We start from the raw sequence: 19,812 nt of genomic DNA on the forward strand, positions 1-19,812 counted from the left end.
CCATTACAACAGACACTGAGGAAATTCAGAGAATCATAAAGATATAGTTTAAAAATCTTTATTACACTAAACTGGAAAACATAAAAAAATGCATGAATTTCTTTTTTTTTCATTTCATGTATATATATATATATATATATTTTCATCTTTATTAACTTGGGTAATTTACAGTTCAACTGTTATTCCCTTTCCCGGTTTATGGGCCAACATCCCCCAACCCCTCGCCCTCCCCTTCTTTATGGTTGTTCCCCTCCCCATCCTCTCCAATTACCGCAATCCCCCCTACCATCCAGTTCACTAGATGTTCAATCTTGGCAGGAACAAGAGCTTCCCCTTCCACTGGTGCTCTTACTAGGCTATTCATTTCTACCTATGAGGTTGGAGCCCAAGGTCAGTCCATGAATTGTCTTTAAGTACTGACTTAGTCCCTGTAAGCTCTGGTTGGTTGGTATTGTTTTTCATATGGGGTCTCAAGCACCTTCAAGCTCTTTCAGTCCTTTCTACGATTCCTTCAACGGTGGTCCCGTTCTCAGTTCAGTGGTTTAAGATTGCATTTGCCTATGTATTTGGTGCATTCTGGCTGTCTCTCGGGAGAGATCTACATCCAGTTCCTGTCCGCCTACACTTCTTTGCTTCATCCATCTTATCTAGTTTGGGGGCTGTATATGTATAGGCCACATGTAGGGTAGGCTCTGAACGGATGTTCCTTCTGCGTCTGTTCTAAACTTTGCCTCTCTATTCCATGCCAAGGGTATTCTTGTTCCCCTTTTAAAGAAAGAGTGAAGAATTCTGATTTTGGTCATCCTTCTTGAGATTCATATGTTCTGTGCATCTAGGGTAATTCGAGCATTTGGGCTAATATCCACTTATCAATGAGTGCATACCATGTGTGTTTTTCTGTTGGCGAGGATGTGGATAAAGAGGAACACTCCTCCATTGTTGGTGGGATTGCAGACTAGTACAACCATTCTGGAAATCAGTCTGGAGGTTCCTCAGAAAATTGGACATTGAACTGCCTGAGGATCCAGCTATACCTCTCTTGGGCATATATCCAAAAGATGCCCCAACATATAAAAAAGACACGTGCTCCATTATGTTCATAGCAGCCTTATTTATAATAGCCAGAAGTTGGAAAGAACCCAGATGCCCTTCAACAGTGGAATGGATACAGAAAATGGGGTTCTACTACACAATGGAATATTACCCAGCTATCAAAAACAATGACTTTATGAAATCATAGGCAAATGGTTGGAATTGGAAAATATCATCCTGAGTGAGCTAACCCAATCACAGAAAAACACACATGGTATGCACTCATTGATAAATGGCCCATACGTATACAGCCACCCAATTAGACAAGATGGAGGAAGCAAAGAAGTGCAGGCAGACAGGAGCCAGATGTAGATCTCTCCTGAGAGACACAGCCAGAATACAGCAAATACAGAGGCGAATGCCAGCAGCAAACCACTGAACTGAGAACAGGACCCCCGTTGAAGGAATCAGAGAAAGAACTGGAAAGCTTGAAAGCCCTGGGTCCTGCTAAGACTGAACACCCAGTGAACGTGATTGTTGGGGGGAGGGTGGCAATTGGGGGAGGATGAGGGGGGGAGCAGCTAGCGGGATGTTGGCCCGTAAACCAGGACAGGGAATAACACTCGAAATGTAAATAAGAAATACTCAAGTTAATAAATAAATAAAAAAAAGTTGGAATCTGAATGTCTTCATCCCACCCCTTATATTGTTTGACACCATGCAAAAGGTTAACAGAACAACACAGATAATGCACATTTTTATTTAGTAACAGTTCATGCTTATATATTATGGATTACAAATAATTTAACTTAACATTATCCTAAAATGCAAATATCCTTCACTCTTATATCTACATAAATTTCTTAGTAAATCACTACAACAGAAACAGATTTTTGGTCAGTCATGTGATTCCTAAGCACTTGGTTACCAGTATACTATGGAAAATTACCACTCTCCTTGTGTTAGCTGAGATCTTGGGATCTGGGGAGAGGTACCACCAGATTGTAGTTTTATTTGAAAGTACTACCTCAGGCAATTACAAGAAGTTGGGCAGGATTCTAGAAGGGTCAAGCTTCCTAGCCAATTTGGTGTGTGGTCTATTATCCTGAGGTGGTGTTGTTTCAGGGTTCCACCAGTGTGCCCAGGGCAGGGATGGCAGAAATGGCTGTTCAGGGTACTCGGAGTGGGTGTGGTCCTGTGAAAGGCATGGGGCTGCAGGCCTGAATATGACTGTGCCCTAAGCTGAGCAGTGAGTTGAGTAAAGTTGAGTTTCTAGACCTCTGACCACTTCTGACCGTGTGGAAGTCCCATGCTGCTGTCCAGTGTTGCTGAGCCTTGGATCCTTCTAGAAATTTTTCTCCAATTGCTGTGGAGCTTAGGAAGGTGTATACCTTGTTTGAACACACTCCAAGGCCTGATATGTGTTCCATAAAGCCTGAAACTGTAGACAGCGCTGGCAGGAACATTGATGAAGAAATCCCAGAGGGAGCCTTCACTCAGACAGACTGATGGACAAATACTAGGATTGTGGTAGAGTGCGATATGGCTTTTCCTTTAGAATTTATTGTTGATATATTCTGCATGTGATGTTTTCAGCATGTTTGTTGTGTTGATGTATAGATAATTCTACCTGCTCCTGTCCATTAAGAAACCCAGCACCATCAGTAGCTACAGAAGGACAGTATACTCTTGCTTCTTCATTGTTCCTTCCCCTGTAAACCAATGATAAGCCCCTCAAGACACAACAATCCCTCTGGTACTGGAAAGCTTTGGTAAAGGATAAGAAGTCCAGGGAAATGTGCTTTATGGTTGTTTTGTTCCATTGACAGTTCCTATTGTGCAGTGTCTAAGCTGTCCTCCGGCTCATTATTAAGGTTAAGGTCATTTTGAACTCTCGATCCTTCTTCCTCTGCAACTTATGTCTTGACATGGCAGGCTTGCCCAAACCACATCTGGACAATGTGCTGATTTGTTTTATGCTTTGAATGTTTGTTTGTGACAGATACCTTTGTTGTTTCTGTTCTTTGTTGAATGTGGTATTTATGAAAGGCTGGCTTCAGAGACTGGAATAGAAAGGATACCATCAACTTCTATCCTCTGACAGGAATTAGAGAGCAGGACCTGTAGCTCAGTGGTAGAGTATTTGACACAGGATGTCCTAGGTTCAATCCCCAACTCTGCCAAAATGGAAAGGAGGATAGAGGACTATCACAGTTTCTTTTCTAAATGTTTAGAAGAATTTACCATTCATCCTTTATAGTATTCAAAGCCAGACATCTTATTACTCTGGAGGTAGAGGAAAGTGAATGTCCATGAGTTTTAGAGCATCCTGTTATAAGGGTGCACTTATAAGGGTAAACCGGCTCACAAGGTAAAGGGGCTTGACATGCACCTTCATGGTCTGAGTTCAATCCTCAGGAATTCACATGGTTGGAAGAGAGACCTGCTTCCCACAAATTATCCTCTGACCTCCACAGGCACATAGTAGCAAATGCAGTGTGGTGTGTGTGTATGTATATGTGTGTATGTGTGTGAGAGTGAGTGAGTGATTTTTTAAATAACAAAGTCAAGGAGGCTTACACTTGAAGAATGGCACCCAAGGTTGACATTTCTTGCTTTCACATTTATACACTTGTGAAAAATCTTCATAAACATTAATAGGCACCACTCCACATACATACATATGATGTATACAAGAAAGTAACATTTCAAAGCACTGCTTTACATCAGTACTGGAATTCAGGTCACTTGAGCACAGTGTAACATTTCAACAAAGTACAGCTATGCCTTTTTCCAGTTGACCATTAACATGAATTCCTGAGAATGTCTGTGACTGAAATCCACAGGTTAAATACAAAGTCATGAGTTAATTCATTTCTCTAAGAGCAAAGAAACCCTTGCAAGAAATAACACAAAGAAACTGCAGGAAGTGACAGTTCAAACAGTGTAAATATTTATATATTTTCGGTTCCAGAGAGAAATTCTATAGGAAACTTGGATATGTCAAATTATAAAGACACAATTTATAAGGGGTAATAAGTAGCTAATGTTGTTAATTACAAAGAAGTCACATAAAAGATAGAAAAAAGACAAATAACCCAAGAGGAAAATGTGAATTCTTGTGGTCAAGGCCTTTACAGACATTGAATCTTTTAGTTACCTTTAAGGGAGGTCCTGCTGCTGAATGTCAGGCAGTGAGGGTTGGCAGAAGGGACTGGAAACAATCGCGAGTGTCTCGCTTCTATGATTTACAGGCTGTATAGTGTCAGGAAAAATTCATGGTCCCATACATATTATTTCTCTAAATCCTAGGTCTATAGATGTTTCCAAACATGCCAAGTCTCTAAGTGGGAAGAGATGGTGCTAACTCAGGAATTCATTAGTGTAAACCATGATCTATCTTTCTTGAAGTGTCGATGTCTAAATCCTGCCACCTTGCATTGTGCTTTGACCTGGAGCACCCTGTTGGTTGATAGGAAATGAACCATTAATGACTTGCCTGGTGCGTATTTGCATGTTTGCCTAGTTGGGGGTGTTAAGAGAATCATCATTTAGCAGAGATTTGGTTTTGTCACTAAGGCCCCAATGAACTTTTTTTTTATGTTTAACTTATAGAACCTCATGAGTACAATTCCTAAGATACTTTCAGTATCATAGCACTCACATGTGTCTTTGTGTGTGTTTTTGTATGTGTGTGACTGCTATGTTTCTGTGTGTATGTTTTTGGTCTTTGCTATTTTGTGGACTCTTCTTTTTCGCACTTTTTATCCCCTTCTCTCTGGTTTCACCTCATAACATTAGATAAGGCAACAGGGTTATAGAGGGTAGAGAGATAGAGATGCCTGAATTTTTCTTTTGTTTCTTCTTTGATCACAACTACTTACAAATTATAAACAACCCCCATTAAGGACCAACAGTACCAACACCCTCTCCAGCCCTCACATTTATGTACCCTATGAAAAGTTCCTGGAAATTCAAATGTCATACAATCACATAAACCATCTGAAGTTGGTGAACCATACTTAAGCTAGAGTATGAGCCAAATCATGGTCAGCAGCCACAGAAGTCTGAAGTATCCCAGTATCCCTACACCTAATTTTAAGATGAAAGCTCATTCTTACAATATGTCTGGGTGTTTTCCCTCTAAAACACAAAATTTGCAAATTCTTAACAATGCCACCCTATTTGATTTTGGTACCAATCAGGAGCCCCACTGTTCCCTGACCAAAATGTATACACATGGCCACATCTAGGTAGAACATATGCTTTGCTCACAGATTTGAATTATGAGCAAACTAAATTGCAACCCACTCAACTTATGAGAGATACTTTGGCGATGACCACTTGGGAACTTTTTTTTATGGGTCCCCACATTTGCCTTGTTCTCTGTCCTTGTTATTTTTCTCTCAGTTCTGTGAGCAATTCTGTACCCGTACTAGTTTCTGTTGTACTGGAATAAGGTGATCCATGTTGTGCTTGCTACCATAGAAACAAATGAACACACACACACACACACACACACACACACACACACACTGAATCTTTTTTTTTTTTTTTTAATATTAAAGAAACAAATTTATTGTTGGAAACTTGTATTTTATTTTATTATTTTTTCTTTTTAAAATTAATTATTTAGTTTCTTTGCATCCCTATTATAGATTGCAGCTTTTCTCTCTTCCTTTTCTCCCAGTCCTCCCTCTCCCCTCCCCCACCCACCCCTTCTACCCTGCACCTCAGAAAAGGGGAGGCCTTTTCTGATGGTTATCAGCAAGCCTTAGCAAATCAAGTCACATAGGCACATCTTCCACTGAGGCTAGACATGGCAGCCCAGTTAGGGGAAAGGGATGCAAAGGTAGGCTATGCTGTATGTGGTCTTAGAATTAGGAAACTTCTACAAGACTCCCTGAGTACCTCCTGATACTTGGCTGTGGGTCTCTGCATCTGTTTTCATTAATTGCTGGATGAAGCCTCTTAGGTAACAGTTATGTTAGACTCCTGTCTACAAGCATAACAGAGTATCACTAATAGTGTCAAGGATTGGCTTTCTTACATGGGATAGATGTGTCTCAAGTTGGGCTAGTGATTTATTGGCCAGTCCCTTAGTCTCTGTCCCATCTTTATCCCTGTGCATCTTGTAGGCAGGACAAATTTTGGATTGAAGGTTTTGCAAATGGGTTGCTATTTTCCTGTCTCCATTGGTAGTACTGCCTGGCTACAGGAGGTGGTCATTTCAGTCTTCATGTCCTCCACTAGTAGGAATCTCAGCTAGGGTCACCTGGATAGACTCCCCAGAACCTCCCTCATCCCAGGTCTCCAGTTACTCCCAGAGATGCCCTCCCCCAATTATCATTCTCACTGCCAGCGTTCTACCACATCCCTTCTCCAGACACCTGATTCCAATTTCTGTTCCCCTCCTCACTACCTTTCCTGTCCAGTTCTCTCCCTCCATCCACTTCCATTTCTCTTGTGAATGAGATTCAGGCCTCCTCCCTCGGACCCTCCTTCTGTGGAGTGTAGCATGGCTTCCCTGTACTTCATGGTTAACGTTCACTCATAAGTGAGTCTGTACCATGCCATCCTTCTGGATTTGGGTTGCTTCACGCAGGGTGATATTTTCTAGCTCCATCCATTTGCTTGCAAATTTCGTGATTGTCTTTGTTTTTTTTTTTTTTTTTTTTTTTTTTATTGTAGCTGAAATATAAGGAGATTTTTTTTTCTTTTTTTTTTTGTTACAAATTTCTTTTTTTTTTTTATTAACTTGAGTATTTCTTATATACATTTCGAGTGTTATTCCCTTTCCCGGTTTCCGGGCAAACATCCCCCTCCCCCCTCCCCTTCCTTATGGGTGTTCCCCTCCCAACCCTCCCCCCATTGCCGCCCTCCCCCCATAGACTAGTTCACTGGGGGTTCAGTCTTAGCAGGACCCAGGGCTTCCCCTTCCACTGGTGCTCTTACTAGTATGTTCATTGCTACCTATGGGGTCAGAGTCCAGGGTCAGTCCATGTATAGTCTTTAGGTAGTGGCTTAGTCCCTGGAAGCTCTGGTTGCTTGGCATTGTTGTACTTTTGGGGTCTCGAGCCCCTTCAAGCTCTTCCAGTTCTTTCTCTGATTCCTTCAATAGGGGACCTATTCTCAGTTCAGTGGTTTGCTGCTGGCATTCGCCTCTGTATTTGCTGTATTCTGGCTGTGTCTCTCAGGAGCGATCTACATCCGGCTTCTGTCGGTCTGCACTTCTTTGCTTCATCCATCTAGTCCAATTGGGTGGCTGTATATGTATGGGCCAAATGTGGGACAGGCTCTGAATGGGTGTTCCTTCAGTCTCTGTTTTAATCTTTGCCTCTCCCTTCCCTGCCAAGGGTATTCTTTTTCCTCATTTAAAGAAGGAGTGAAGCATTCACATTTTGATCATCAGTCTTGAGTTTCGTTTGTTCTAGGGATCTAGGGTAATTCAAGCATTTGGGCTAATAGCCACTTATCAATGAGTGCATACCATGTATGTCTTTCTGTGATTGGGTTAGTTCACTCAGGATGATATTTTCCAGTTCCAACCATTTGCCTACGAATTTCATAAACTCGTTGTTTTTGATAGCTGAGTAATATTCCATTGTGTAGATGTACCACATTTTCTGTATCCATTCCTCTTTTGAAGGGCATCTGGGTTCTTTCCATTTTCTGGCTATTATAAATAAGGCTGCGATGAACATAGTGGAGCACGTGTCTCTTTTATATTTTGAGGCATCTTTTGGGTATATGCCCAAGAGAGGTATAGCTGGATCCTCAGGCAGTTGAATGTCCAATTTTCTGAGGAACCTCCAGACTGATTTCCAGAATGGTTTTACCAGTCTGCAATCCCACCAACAATGGAGGAGTGTTCCTCTTTCTCCACATCCTCGCCAGCATCTGCTGTCACCTGAGTTTTTGATCTTAGCCAATCGCACTGGTGTGAGGTGAAATCTCAGGGTTGTTTTGATTTGCATTTCCCTTATGACTAAAGATGTTGAACATTTCTTTAGGTGTTTCTCAGCCATTCGGCATTCCTCAGCTGTGAATTCTTTGTTTAGCTCTGAACCCCATTTTTTAATAGGGTTATTTGTTTCCCTGCGGTCTAACTTCTTGAGTTCTTTGTATATTTTGGATATAAGGCCTCTATCTGTTGTAGGGTTGGTAAAGATCTTTTCCCAATCTGTTGGTTGCCGTTTTGTCCTAACCACAGTGTCCTTTGCCTTACAGAAGCTTTGCAGTTTTATGAGATCCCATTTGTCAATTCTTGATCTTAGAGCATAAGCCATTGGTGTTTTGTTCAGGAAATTTTTTCCAGTGCCCATGTGTTCCAGATGCTTCCCTAGTTTTTCTTCTATTAGTTTGAGTGTGTCTGGTTTGATGTGGAGGTCCTTGATCCACTTGGACTTAAGCTTTGTACAGGGTGATAAGCATGGATCGATCTGCATTCTTCTACATGTTGCCCTCCAGTTGAACCAGCACCATTTGCTGAAAATGCTATCTTTTTTCCATTGGATGGTTTTGGCTCCTTTGTCAAAAATCAAGTGACCATAGGTGTGTGGGTTCATTTCTGGGTCTTCAATTCTATTCCATTGGTCTATCTGTCTGTCTCTGTACCAATACCATGCAGTTTTTATCACTATTGCTCTGTAATACTGCTTGAGTTCAGGGATAGTGATTCCCCCTGAAGTCCTTTTATTGTTGAGGATAGCTTTAGCTATCCTGGGTTTTTTGTTATTCCAGATGAATTTGCAAATTGTTCTGTCTAACTCTTTGAAGAATTGGATTGGTATTTTGATGGGGATTGCATTGAATCTGTAGATTGCTTTTGGTAAAATGGCCATTTTTACTATATTAATCCTGCCAATCCATGAGCATGGGAGATCTTTCCATCTTCTGAGGTCTTCTTCAATTTCTTTCTTCAGTGTCTTGAAGTTCTTATTGTACAGATCTTTTACTTGCTTGGTTAAAGTCACACCGAGGTACTTTATATTATTTGGGTCTATTATGAAGGGTGTCGTTTCCCTAATTTCTTTCTCGGCTTGTTTCTCTTTTGTATAGAGGAAGGCAACTGATTTATTTGAGTTAATTTTATACCCAGCCACTTTGCTGAAGTTGTTTATCAGCTTTAGTAGTTCTCTGGTGGAACTTTTGGGATCACTTAAATATACTATCATATCATCTGCAAATAGTGATATTTTGACCTCTTCTTTTCCGATCTGTATCCCTTTGATCTCCTTTTGTTGTCTGATTGCTCTGGCTAGAACTTCAAGAACTATATTGAATAAGTAGGGAGAGAGTGGGCAGCCTTGTCTAGTCCCTGATTTTAGTGGGATTGCTTCAAGTTTCTCTCCATTTAGTTTAATGTTAGCAACTGGTTTGCTGTATATGGCTTTTACTATGTTTAGGTATGGGCCTTGAATTCCTATTCTTTCCAGGACTTTTATCATGAAGGGGTGTTGAATTTTGTCAAATGCTTTCTCAGCATCTAATGAAATGATCATGTGGTTCTGTTCTTTCAGTTTGTTTATATAATGGATCACGTTGATGGTTTTCCGTATATTAAACCATCCCTGCATGCCTGGGATGAAGCCTACTTGATCATGGTGGATGATTGTTTTGATGTGCTCTTGAATTCGGTTTGCCAGAATTTTATTGAGTATTTTTGCGTCGATATTCATAAGGGAAATTGGTCTGAAGTTCTCTTTCTTTGTTGTGTCTTTGTGTGGTTTAGGTATAAGAGTAATTGTAGCTTCGTAGAAGGAATTCGGTAGGGCTCCATCTGTTTCAATTTTGTGGAATAGTTTGGATAATATTGGTATGAGGTCTTCTATGAAGGTTTGATAGAATTCTGCACTAAACCCATCTGGACCTGGGCTCTTTTTGGTTGGGAGACCTTTAATGACTGCTTCTATTTCCTTAGGAGTTATGGGGTTGTTTAACTGGTTTATCTGTTCCTGATTTAACTTTGATACCTGGTATCTGTCTAGGAAATTGTCCATTTCCTGAAGATTTTCAAATTTTGTTGAATATAGGTTTTTATAGTAAGATCTGATGATTTTTTGAATTTCCTCTGAATCTGTGGTTATGTCTCCCTTTTCATTTCTGATTTTGTTAATTTGGACGCACTCTCTGTGTCCTCTCGTTAGTCTGGCTAAGGGTTTATCTATCTTGTTGATTTTCTCAAAGAACCAACTTTTGGTCCTGTTGATTCTTTCTATGGTCCTTTTTGTTTCTACTTGGTTGATTTCAGCTCTGAGTTTGATTATTTCCTGCCTTCTACTCCTCCTGGGTGTATTTGCTTCTTTTTGTTCTAGAGCTTTTAGGTGTGCTGTCAAGCTGCTGACATATGCTCTTTCCTGTTTCTTTCTGCAGGCACTCAACGCTATGAGTTTTCCTCTTAGCACAGCTTTCATTGTGTCCCATAAGTTTGAGTATGTTGTATCTTCATTTTCATTAAATTCTAAAAAGTTTTTAATTTCTTTCTTTATTTCTTCCTTGACCAGGTTATCATTGAGTAGAGCATTGTTCAATTTCCACGTATATGTGGGCATTCTTCCCTTATTGTTATTGAAGACCAGTTTTAGGCCGTGGTGGTCCGATAGCACGCATGGGATTATTTCTATCTTTTTGTACCTGTTGAGGCCCGTTTTTTGACCAATTATATGGTCAATTTTGGAGAAAGTACCATGAGGAGCTGAGAAGAAGGTATATCCTTTTGCTTTAGGATAGAATGTTCTATAAATATCCGTTAAGTCCATTTGGCTCATGACTTCTCTTAGTCTGTCGACATCACTGTTTAATTTCTGTTTCCATGATCTGTCCATTGATGAGAGTGGGGTGTTAAAATCTCCCACTATTATTGTGTGAGGTGCAATGTGTGTTTTGAGCTTTAGTAAGGTTTCTTTTACGTATGTAGGTGCCCTTGTATTTGGGGCATAGATATTTAGGATTGAGAGTTCATCTTGGTGGATTTTTCCTTTGATGAATATGAAGTGTCCTTCCTTATCTTTTTTGATGACTTTTAGTTGGAAATTGATTTTATTTGATATTAGAATGGCTACTCCAGCTTGCTTCTTCTGACCATTTGCTTGGAAAGTTGTTTTCCAGCCTTTCACTCTGAGGTAGTGTCTGTCTTTGTCTCTGAGGTGTGTTTCCTGTAGGCAGCAGAATGCAGGGTCCTCGTTGCGTATCCAGTTTGTTAATCTATGTCTTTTTATTGGGGAGTTGAGGCCATTGATATTGAGAGATATTAAGGAATAGTGATTATTGTTTCCCTTTATATTCATATTTGGATGTGAGGTTATGTTTGTGTGCTTTCATTCTCTTTGTTTTGTTGCCAAGACGATTAGTTTCTTGCTTCTTCTAGGGTATAGCTTGCCTCCTTATGTTGGGCTTTACCATTTATTATCCTTTGTAGTGCTGGATTTGTAGAAAGATATTGTGTAAATTTGGTTTTGTCATGGAATATCTTGGTTTCTCCATCAATGTTAATTGAGAGTTTTGCTGGATACAGTAACCTGGGCTGGCATTTTTGTTCTCTTAGGGTCTGTATGACATCAGTCCAGGATCTTCTGGCCTTCATAGTTTCTGGCGAGAAGTCTGGTGTGATTCTGATAGGTCTCCCTTTATATGTTACTTGACCTTTTTCCCTTACTGCTTTTAATATTCTTTCTTTATTTTGTGCGTTTGGTGTTTTGACAATTATGTGACGGGAGGTGTTTCTTTTCTGGTCCAATCTATTTGGAGTTCTGTAGGCTTCTTGTATGCCTATGGGTATCTCTTTTTTTAGGTTAGGGAAGTTTTCTTCTATGATTTTGTTGAAGATATTTACTGGTCCTTTGAGCTGGGAGTCTTCACTCTCTTCTATACCTATTATCCTTAGGTTTGATCTTCTCATTGAGTCCTGGATTTCCTGTATGTTTTGGACCAGTAGCTTTTTCCGCTTTACATTATCTTTGACAGTTGAGTCAATGATTTCTATGGAATCTTCTGCTCCTGAGATTCTCTCTTCCATCTCTTGTATTCTGTTGGTGAAGCTTGTATCTACAGCTCCTTGTCTCTTCTTTTGGTTTTCTATATCCAGGGTTGTTTCCATGTGCTCTTTCTTGATTGCTTCTATTTCCATTTTTAATTCCTTCATCTGTTTGATTGTGTTGTCCTGGAATTCTTTCAGGGATTTTTGCCATTCCTCTCTGTAGGCTTCTACTTGTTTATTAATGATTTCCTGTGTTTCCCTAAGTGTGTTCATGTCTTTCTTGAAGTCCTCCAGCATCATGATCAAATATGATTTTGAAACTAGATCTTGCTTTTCTGGTGTGTTTGGATATTCCATGTTTGTTTTGGTGGGAGAATTGGGCTCCGATGATGGCATGCAGTCTTGGTTTCTGTTGCTTGGGTTCCTGCGCTTGCCTCTCGCCATCAGATTATCTCTAGTGTTACTTTGTTCTGCTATTTCTGACAGTGGCTAGACTGACCTATAAGCCTGTGTGTCAGGAGTGCTGTAGACCTGTTTTCCTCTCTTTCAGTCAGTTATGGGGACAGTGTGTTCTGCTTTCGGGCGTGTAGTTTTTCCTCTCTACAGGTCTTCAGCTGTTCCTGTGGGCCTGTGTCTTGAGTTCACCAGGCAGCTTTCTTGCAGCAGAAAATTTGGTCTTACCTGTGGTCCCGAGGCTCAGGTTCGCTCGTGGGGTGCTGCCTAGGGGCTCTCTGCAGCGGCAGCAACCAGGAAGACCTGTGCCGCCCCTTCCGGGAGCTTCAGTGCACCAGGGTTCCAGATGGTCTTTGGCTTTTTCCTCTGGCGTCCGAGATGTGTGTGCAGGGAGCAGTCTCTTCTGGTTTCCCAGGCTTGTCTGCCTTTCTGAAGGTTTAGCTCTCCCTCCCACGGGATTTGGGTGCAGAGAACTGTTTATCCGGTCTGTTTCTTTCAGGATCCGGCGGTGTCTCAGGCGCAGAAGTCCTGCCGCTCCTGGGCCCTCCCCCACGGGAGCCCAGAGGCCTTATACAGTTTCCTCTTGGGCCAGGGATGTGGGCAGGGGTGAGCAGTGTTGGTGGTCTCTTCCGCTCTGCAGCCTCAGGAGTGCCCACCTGACCAGGCGGTTGGGTCTCTCTCTCACCGGGTCTGGGAGCAGAGAGCTGCTGCGGGCCGGGATCCGCGGGTGTGGGACTTCCCCACACACTGAATCTTTAAACTGCATTTTAGTCAGACATCCAGCATTCTTCTCTCTGTGTAGTGAATGATTCACACATACACAAGGCTGTTGCATTGCTCTTGAGTCTCCATCTGTGTTACACCTAGGTTAAAGGTTAACTTAGAACAGTTAGCAGTGTAACCTGCTGGGCTACTTACAGTGTGCACATTCAGCTTCCTTTCTACTCGATGAAATACGGATGTGCCTCACTAACATAGAACCAAAAAGTGTCCCTCAGTATTCCCATCAGTGGTATTTATTATTAAAGAACTCTAATAATTAATCACTCACCTCCATGGACCTATATGACATATGTTAAAACTACACAAATGCAAAACTCAAAAGGGCATGGTTAAATACAATCTTAATAACCTTTGCAAGACAGTCAACATAGCACACATGTGTATTGTACACATCCACATCACTTTATAACACACACACACACATGCACACACACCATACACACACACACACACACACACACACACTCAAAGACTCAAAGAGAGAAAGAGATAGAGCAAATACTACCTTTTAAAAGTAGAATTCCTTAAAACGATACATTATCCACATAATATTCTAAAGTGATGGTACCATATTTCTGCTTGAGATATCATTTGAGGATTATTCAGTACCTACCACTGGAAGAAAAAAGGTCTGAAACTTTGATTCATTCTTCGCAGGTAGAGGTACTAAGGGCCCAGAACTAATTAAAGTCCATATACATATGCATTCTTTTCTGTTCATCTTTTGTTTGAAATGTGTGAGTGCCTGCCTGTATGTTTGTTTGTACACCTCCTGGAATTGGATTTATAGTTGTGATTTATCATGTAGGTGCAGGAATTGAATGAACTTGTGTCCTTTGCAAGAGGAACACATGCTCTTAACCACTGAGTTATTTCTCTAGCAGTCACAGTCTTGAGAAATCATAAACACTTGCTATGAAATAGACTGAGTGACTTTCAAGCACATACTTTAAAAAAGTGAAGTGAACTCTTCTCATCGGCTCCTCTGAGGAGAGGAACTCCATGATGGGAGGCAAGCTGAGCAAGAAGGGTTACAATGTGAATGAGGAGAAGGCCAAGGACAAAGACAAGAAGGCTAAAGGCACGGGCACCGAGGAGGAGGGGACCCCAAAGGAGAGAGAACCCCAGACGGCCGCCCACACCACTGAGGTCAAGGAGAGCGCAGAGAAGCCCAAGCACACTCCAGATGGGGAGGCATGGGCTGAGGAAAAGGAGGCCGACCAACAGGCGGCCGGTAAGGAGGAGGCGCCCAAGGCCCAGCCCGAGAAGAGCGAGGGCGCCACGGAGGAGCAGCCCGAGCCCCGGCCAGTGCCTGAGCAGGAGGCGGCCTGGCCCGGGCCCGCGATGGGCGGCGAGGCCCCCAAGGCCGGCGAGGCGAGCGCCGAGCGCCTAGGGCACCCGCGCGCCGGATCGCGCGCCCCAGGAGGGGGGCGAGGCCAAAAAGACTGAGGCTCCCGCCGCTGGCCGCGAGGCGAAAAGCGACGCGGCCCAGGCGGCTTCAGATTCTAAACCTAGCAGTGCGGAGCCCGCGCCCTGGTCCACAGAGACGCTCGCGGCCTCTGAGGCGCCCAGTTCCGCGGCTAGGCCCCCCAGGCACAGGTCTCCAGCTCCGAACAAAGCGTGGCCGTCAGAGGTCACTCGCAAAGGACCGGTCTCAAGCTCTCTCTGTCTCTGTATCCTATACTAACTTGTTTCAAATTGGAAGTGAGGCTATGTATTGCCCAAGGGATTAAAAAATAAAAAAAAGAAAAGAAAAGAAAAGAAAAAAAATAGGAGGATGTGTCCCATCCGGGGAGGGAGGGAGCGGGGAGCATCCAAATAGTATTTTTGTGGGGAAATATCTAATATACCTTCAGTCACCTTGACCAGTCAGTCCTGGATTTTACAGACCATTGTCTGAAAGTACATCATCTGTACCTGAACCGCTATCCCCTAGGCTCCATCCTTTAAAAACCCCAGCATCCCTCCTGTGATACAGCTGGGGAGGAGGGTGTTTGATTTTGCCCACAGGGCCAGTGCCAAGGCAATCAGATCTTTATGAAAGCAGTATTTTCTGTTTCTTTTTTAATCTACAGCCTTTTCTTATTTTTTTTTTAACGTTTGTGGATGAATGCCAACTTTCAGACGGAGACCACTTAGCTTGTCCACATTGTATCTCAATGCCAGCCCTCCACTCTTCCTCTCCAGATAGTTTTGGGAGTGACAAACATTCTCTCACCTTACTTAGCCTACCTAGATTTCTCATGATGAGTTAATGCATGTCCGGGGTTGGGTGCACCTGTACTTCTGTTTATTGGTCAGTGGAAATGAAAAATAAAAAGTCTGCATTCATTGCAGCTCCAGTTTTCTTCCATCTATGTCTCAGACCCCAACACACCAGCCATTGGAAAATGGAAAATAAATAAATAAATAAATAAATGTACAATGGATGCATTGAAATTATATGTAAGAGTATAAATGGCATGAAAGTAATAAAGCTAAGCAATTAAAAAGTAAAAAAAAAAAAGTGAAGTGAAACATACAAACTGGTGGTTTGAATATGCTTGGCCGAGGAATGGCACTATTAGGCAGTGTGGCTTGGAGGAAGTTTGTCACTATGGGGGTGGGTTTTGAGAGACTGTTCTCTTACCTGCCTGGAATTCAGTCTTCTAGAAGCTTTCAGAAGGCTGTAGAACTCTCAGATCCTCCAGTGTCAAGACTGCCTAGATGCTGGCATGCTCCTGTCTTGATGATAAGGGACTGAAACTCTGAATCTGTAAACCAGCCACAATTAAATGTTGTCCCTATAAGAGTTGTTTTGGTTATGATGTCTGTTTACAGAAGTAAAACCTTAGCTAAGACACAAACAGAAGGGAACAGGTTGCATATGGACATACCTCAAAGGAGAAGTGAGACCAAAACTTCACAAGTATAAATTGAAGATCCTTGGCAAAAAGACAAAACATGTTTAATGGAAGGATTCAGATTCATGAAAATTAAAGATATGCTTCTCTCTAGGCAGAATAATGTGGCAAGAGAAGGAAATTAAAGAAAGCGGTACAAATAGAAAAAGAAGTTAAATTATCTCAATTTGCAGATGATGTGATATTACATTTAAGTGATCCCAAAATGCTACTAGAAAACGTCTAGACAATTTCAGCAAAATGGCAGGACACCACGTCAACTTACAAAATCAGGAGCCTTTCTATACAACACCAACAAATACACCAAGAGATCACGAATATATTCACATTTACAATGGCATCTACAATATAAACTTCAAATACCTAATGAAAGAAATAAGAAAGAAGCTAGAAAGTGAAAAGGTTTAAAATATTTATGCACTGGTAGAATTAATATAGTGAGACTGTCATCCTACCAAAAGTGATTTAAAGCTCAGTGCAATGTTAAAATAAATACCCCCCCAAAATTAGTCAAAGAAATAGAAAAATTCTAAAAAATCATACGGAAATAAAAATAACATCAGAAACCAAAGTAATTCTGAGAAAATAGTGGGGAAATTACTAATAAAAAGTTAAAGACAAGTCTTGCACCCAAATCCTGTTGGGAAGAGAGCTGCACTTTCAGAAGTACAGACAATCCTGAGAACTCAGGGGAGACCGCCACTTCTGCTCACATTCCTGGCCCAAGAGGACCCTGCCTAGTGCCCTCTGGATACTGGAATATAGGAGCAGTCAATGGCAGGAACCTTCTGGTTTCTGCCTGCACCCAGAAGTGAACTGAACTGGTACCACAGCTCCCTGCACCCAGATCCCATGGAGCAGAGAGCTGGACTCTCAGAAGTGCAGATAATCCTGAGAGCTCAGAGGACACAACTACTTCTGCCCACATTCCCAATCCCATAAGAACCTGCCTAATGCCCTCTGTGCCCTCTGGACACAGGGACCTAGGAGTAGTCAGAGGCAGAACCCTTCTGGTTTCTGCCTGCCCTGAGAGCCAAAAGCCAGTCAGCAGGAGCACCTACACATTTGAGAACAGACAGAAGACCTACTCTTCTGCTCCAAGCGACCCACCTGGTAGCCTTAGGACACACAAAGTCAGGAGTAGCTCTCTGTTCCCAGATCTGGCTGAAAGAAAACAGGTCTACAGGAGTACTGACACACAGGCTAAAAGGAAGGTCAAGTCACTGTCAGAGACAGAAAGACAAGCTAACACCAGAGAAAACCTGATGGCAAGAGACAAGCACAGGAACCTAAGCAACAGAAACCAAGACTAGTTGGCATCATCAGAAACCAGTTCTCCCAGCAAAACAAGATTTAGATTCAAAATCACATCTCAGGATGATGATAGAGGACTTTGAGAAGGACATAACTTCCTTAAAGAAATACGGGCCAACACGGTTGAACAAATAGAAGCCCTTAAAGAGGAAACAGAAAATCCCTTAAAGAATTATAGGAAAACACAACCAAACAGGTGAAGGAATTGAACATAACCATCCAGGTTTCAAAAATGGAAATAGAAACAAAAAAGAAAGCACAAAGGGAGACAACCCTGGAGATAGAAAGCCTAGGAAAGAGATGAGGAGTCACAGATGCAAGCATCACTAACATAATACAAGAGCTAGAAGAGAGAATCTCAGGGGCAGAAGATACTATAGAAAACAGCAACATAACCATCAAAGATAATGTAAAATGCAAAAAGCTCCTCTAAAACATCTAGGAAATCTGGGGCACAATGAGAAGATCAAACCAAAGGATAATAGGTATAGAAGAGAGCAAAGATTCCTAACGTAAAGGGTCACTAAATTTCTTCAACAAAATTATAGAGGAAATCTTCCCTAACCTAAAGAAAGAGATGACCATAAACATACAAGAAGCTTATAGAACTCCAAATGGATTGGACCAAAAAGGAATTAACTCTTGTCACATAATAGTCAAAATACCAAATGAACAAAACAATGAAAATGTATTAAAAGCAGTATGGGGAAAAGGTCGAGTAACATAAAAAAATGAACCTATCAGAAATACAGCAGACTTCTCACCAGATTCTATGAATGCCAGAAGGTCCTGGGCAGATGTCATACAGACCCTAAGAGAACAGAAATGCCAGCCCAGGCTACTATATCCAGCAAAACTCTCAACTAACATAAATAGAGAAACCAAGATATTCAATGAGAAAACCAAATTTACACAATATCTTTCTACAAATCCAGCCCTACAAAGGATAATAGATGGAAAACTCAAATACAAGGAGGGAAACTACTCCACAGAAAAAAGCAAGAAAGTAATCTCCTTGCAATAAAACCAAAAGAAGAGAGACACACAAACAGAATTCCAGTTTTAAATATGAAAAGAACAGGAAGCAACAATCACTAGTCCTTAATATATCTCAACATCAATGGACTCAATTCCCCCCGAAAAAAGACATAGACTAACAGACTGGATATGTAAAGAGGACCCAGCAATTTGCTGCTGCAGGAAACACACCTCAGAGGCAAAGACAGACACTACCTCAGGGTAAATGGCTGGAAAACAAATTTCCAAGCAAATGGCTGGAAGAAACAAGCTAGAGTTGCCATTCTAATATGAAATAAAATTGACTTTCAACCAAATGTCATCAAAAAAGATAAGGAAGGATATTTCATATTCATCAAAGGAATAATCCACCAAGATGAACTCTCAATCCTAAATATCTATGCTCCAAATGCAAGGGCATCTACATTCATAAAAGAAACCTTATTAAAGCTCAAATTACATATTGTATCTCACAAAATAATAGTAGGAGATTTCAACACCCCATTCTCATCAATGGATAGATCATGGAAACAGAAACTAAACAGAGACATAGAGAAACTAACAGAAGTTATGAACCAAATGGATTTGACAGATATTTTAGAACATTTCATCGTAAAACAAATGGATATACCCCTTTCTCAACACCTCATGGTACATTCTACAAAATTGATCATATAATCAGTCACAAAGCAGGCCTCAACAGATAAAAGAGGATTGAAATAATCTGACATATCCTATCAGATGACCACGTGGTAAGGCTGGTCTTCAATAAAACAAAAGTGACAGAGAGCCCACATATACATGGAAGTTGAACAATGCTTTATACTGTGATAACTTGGTCAAGGAAGAAATAAAGAAAGAAATTAAAGACTTTTTAGAATTTAATGAAAATAAAGAAACAACATACCCAAACTTATGGGACACAATGAAAGCAGTGCTAAGAGGAAAACTCATAGTTCTGAGTGCCTCCAAAAAGAAACAGGACATAACATACATTAGCAGCTTGGCAGCATGCCTAAAAGCTCTAGAACAAAAAGAAGCAAATACACCCAGGAGGAGTAGAAGGCAGGAAATAATCAGACTCAGGGCTGAAATCAACCAAGTAGGAACAAAAAAGGAGTATAAAATGCATCAACAAAACCAGAAGATGGTTCTTTGAGAAAATTAACAAGATAGAGAAACCTTTAGCCAGACTAACCAGAGGCACAGAGAGCATATCCAAATTGACAAAATCAGAAATGAAAAGGAATTAACAAGGAATTCTGAGGAAATTAGAAAAATCATCACATCCTATTACAAAAGCCTATATTCAACAAAACTGGAAAATCTTGA

General features: G+C 41.3%; 1 pseudogene; it reads left to right on the forward strand.

The window, feature by feature from the left end:
* The first annotated feature begins 13,710 nt into the window (after nt 1-13,710).
* Nucleotides 13,711-14,933, forward strand: LOC148003310 (brain acid soluble protein 1-like; annotated as a pseudogene).
* Nucleotides 14,934-19,812: the final 4,879 nt, after the last annotated feature.

Source organism: Rattus norvegicus, chromosome 9 (genome assembly GCF_021556685.1).
Source record: "Rattus norvegicus strain SHRSP/BbbUtx chromosome 9, alternate assembly SHRSP_T2T, whole genome shotgun sequence".
Taxonomy (NCBI): Eukaryota; Metazoa; Chordata; class Mammalia; order Rodentia; family Muridae; genus Rattus; species Rattus norvegicus.